Source organism: Morone saxatilis, unplaced genomic scaffold (assembly GCF_004916995.1).
Source record: "Morone saxatilis isolate NCDOM2014 unplaced genomic scaffold, NCSU_SB_2.0 Contig2, whole genome shotgun sequence".
Taxonomy (NCBI): Eukaryota; Metazoa; Chordata; class Actinopteri; family Moronidae; genus Morone; species Morone saxatilis.
Genome location: NW_023339762.1, coordinates 23,876,918 through 23,880,398, shown reverse-complemented (window position 1 = coordinate 23,880,398; position 3,481 = coordinate 23,876,918). Strand labels below are relative to the sequence as shown.

The 3,481-nt window shown below is 39.8% G+C and overlaps 1 protein-coding gene across 1 annotated transcript in view; it reads right to left on the bottom strand.

Moving 5' to 3' along the window:
* kcng4a (potassium voltage-gated channel, subfamily G, member 4a) overlaps positions 1-3,481 on the bottom strand; it is a 23,896-nt gene that overhangs the window by 10,689 nt on the left and 9,726 nt on the right. The window lies entirely within an intron of this gene.

Below are 3,481 nucleotides of genomic sequence, written 5' to 3'. Positions count from 1 at the left end.
CACACACACACACACAGCAAAAGACCTATGTGCTGCTATTCTCACGACACTGTGCAAGAAATAAACTAAATTTTTTCCTGTCTACTACAAAGTGTCCCATCAATTTGTTGCATCAATAAGCATATCAGAAATTAGATTAAAATGACACACAAGCATCCATCTGCTGATGGCTCTGCAGGGTGTATGTAGGATTGCAGAGGCACAGTGCAAGTTGACTTCAGTTATGATGGGGCAGAGCTGCAGTGAGGAGGGGGAGTGTTTTGTGATAGCTCCAGGCAGAATAAAACCAGAGATGGCAACCTTGCAGGCGTGGGCACCTGCTGCCGAGTATATAACCTCAGGGGAACAGAGCTGCTGCTGTGTTTCTTTATGTTTGCTTACATGTTTACATGTGTGTTTCATATGTCGTGGCCACAGCTGTTTCTCCTTTCCGTCCTCCTTTTTCCATGATGTTTCTGGTTTCCCTGCCTGTCTCATTGCTCACCTGTCCAATAGGTGTCCTCAGTGTGCTCTCTCATCCTGCACACCTGTGATTCATTGCTAATCAGGCTTAATCTGTTGCTGCCTCCACAGCTGCTCCTAATCACCAATTAGTGCCTGAGTGTATATAAAGAGAGCTGTTGAATATCAGCCACCTTGCTGCAATATTCCTTGCTGCTCTTTCAATGGCCTCCTCACATCAGCATAACAGCAAAGTTTTGTGATTAAAATCAGTTATTTTCAAAAGAATTACTGCTTTTAGTGTTCCCTTTTCTAACATTCACAAAAGGTTTTGCTAACCTACCTCAAAGTGCATATCCTTCTAACTAAAACACATCTGTCATATTTGTATGTATACTTTTAGAGTCCAAATACCTATTTGTGAGATAAAAGTCTTCAATATTTATATATTTATATATTTTTTTGTCTCTGTGAAATTATTGTTTGAAAAGAGGCCCCCACATTGTTAGGGAGGACACTTAACAACAGAATTGCCTTAGAATGAGAACTTAAAATGTCTTTTTGTATTTAGGCAAAATGAGCTTTGAATTATGTGGTTCAAAGTCAGACTGGAGACACTGAAAGCTGTGTGTACAAGTGCTTAAGCTTTCTAGATGGGAAGCATCTCTGAAAATAATTCCCTAGACTAATTCATTAGTTCTCTAGCTCGTTCTTTATTCTTTTAAGCCCTTCTTCCCATAAGAAGCAAGTAGTGTCTACAGACATCCTGATCCATGATAATTTATGTACCATGTCTGATGTTCAGGAGAAAATATATTGTGATGGGTCAACAAGCTCGTCACTGCAGCCTTTTGCAGAAGATTTGGAGGACACCAACTGTGTCTCCTTTCCCCCCAGTCCAGTTGTTTTATGGTGCATTCAGGTGTTTGTCATCATAAATCAGGAGACTTGGTTATATTTACAAGGTACATGATGGTAACTGATTTAGTAAATCATATCATCCAACTTTCCCAAGTTTTTCATTACCATTTATCACGTTGGTGGCTGTGTGATGGTTCTAGTCCTGGTGGTAAATTTTCAATTTAAGACTTGTCTTGTTGATGACACAGATCCAGCCCACTAGTCTTCAAGGACACATTTCTAATAGACATTGTCCATGAACATCTTGTTGTTTTTTTTGTTTTTTTAAAGATCTTCAAAAAAGCAAAAAGTAACTTTGAAAAAATGCCATCATGAATATCTGAATAAGCCAATTTTGTTTAAAAACTTAACTTTAATTTGTCAAGCACATAAAATAACATTAACTGTCAGCAACAAACTCCAGGACTAACACATTCCCTGCACACTGCATTGTGCTGCTGTCGTCTATGCTGTGCTATGCTGTGCTATGCTGTACAATTCCATCCTGGCACGGACAGGATAAACACCTCATACTTTGCTGTTCTCTCCCGTAATCCCACTTGGCAGCCATGCAGCACATCAGACAGAAGGGAATACAGCTCATAAGCAGATAGGCTGCAATAGGCATGGAATCTGCTCCACACTGATACGGTCAAACAGAATACTTACATGCCCTCGGACAAACGCATAGAAAATGCATGTGCACGGTAATTTTTAGTGCATGTACACTCACACATATATAGTGTCAGTGCTTTATTCGAGTCGGGTAATTAGCATAAAAAGATTTACAGATCCTCATATGCTTGAGGGTGTGTAAGAAGACAGTATCTCTGCTATACAGTTGTAACTGGAGACCTGTTAGAGGAAGAAGAACTGAGCAGAATTTTAAAGTTGTGGAATGCATTCAAACACTCTCTTTTTTTTTCTTCTTTATCATCTTGAATCGTCTAGTTTACGTTATCTCTGTTCTGAGGATAAGGTCATCTGCAGGTGCTGTAAGGTCAGCTCCCTCTGACTCTGTGAGACATTTTGAATACTCTAGTTGCCAATGGGTTTACCACCTCTCTCTTTTCTGCATCTGCTCTATTTTTCTTTCTCTCTCTTTTTCCTCTCTCTTATGCTCTTTCCATCCACCAGCAAGCCTAAAGTCTTATTTACTTTCTTTGACTTATAGTCGCTCTGACTGACTGCCAGCCTCAGTCTTGCCCTGCTGAGCCAACAAAGTTTACAGACTCGGACACCCATTTATGCTCCATTTGTGTTCATTTAATGGAGGTTTGAATTATGACTAGGGGAAGTAAAAATGTGGCACATGAAGAATGCATTCTTAATTTTGTGGCACTGTTGTTACACATTTGAACAAGGCTCATGATTGATGATGGTGCTTTGTCTTCTCGGCTCAGCAGATGTAGCAAGCTGACTCTGTGTGGAGAAAGACAAAGAGTGTACACACACACACACACACATACACAAACTGAGTAATTTAAAGCGTTCCTGTTTTTAGTATCTCCTGTTACAGTATGTGTTTCACCTCTCAGGTGTGGAATTAAATTTGCTTAAATAAAATGATATGCTAGGAATCCACAATTTTCCTTTTCTTTTTTGCAGATCAGACTGTTGGCTGTGTTGCTTTGGGCTGCAGGGGAAATCCATTCATGCTTCCAAGTCCAGAGAGTTAAAAATGTTGGACACCAAATCACAACTCCCCCTCACAGTCAACAAATGTGGAAACTGGCTTTGTTGATTCACATAATGCAATTCTGCACAGTTCAGAAGCACAAGACACGCACGCATAACCAGAAATTCTTCTGAGATTTTATCACAGCCAACACTTTGATCTTTTTCCAAATGACTCTCAGTGGAGGCGGACATTGGTGCAAAATGACAGATAAGGGAACAAACTCTGTTTTGAGTTTCTGGCTGTAGGGAGATATGACAAACAAATCTATCATAGCAAAAGATAAGGCCCTTCTTGGTCATTCAATGTTCTCATTTTTTCATTTGTATTGCGTATCAGATTACTCTAAGTCCTGTACTGCAAATCAGAAAACTCCCTGGGATCAACAGTAATCAATAAGGATCAGTGTGTAGGATATAGTGGCTTTTAGTGGTGAAGTTGCACATTGTAACTAACTGAACA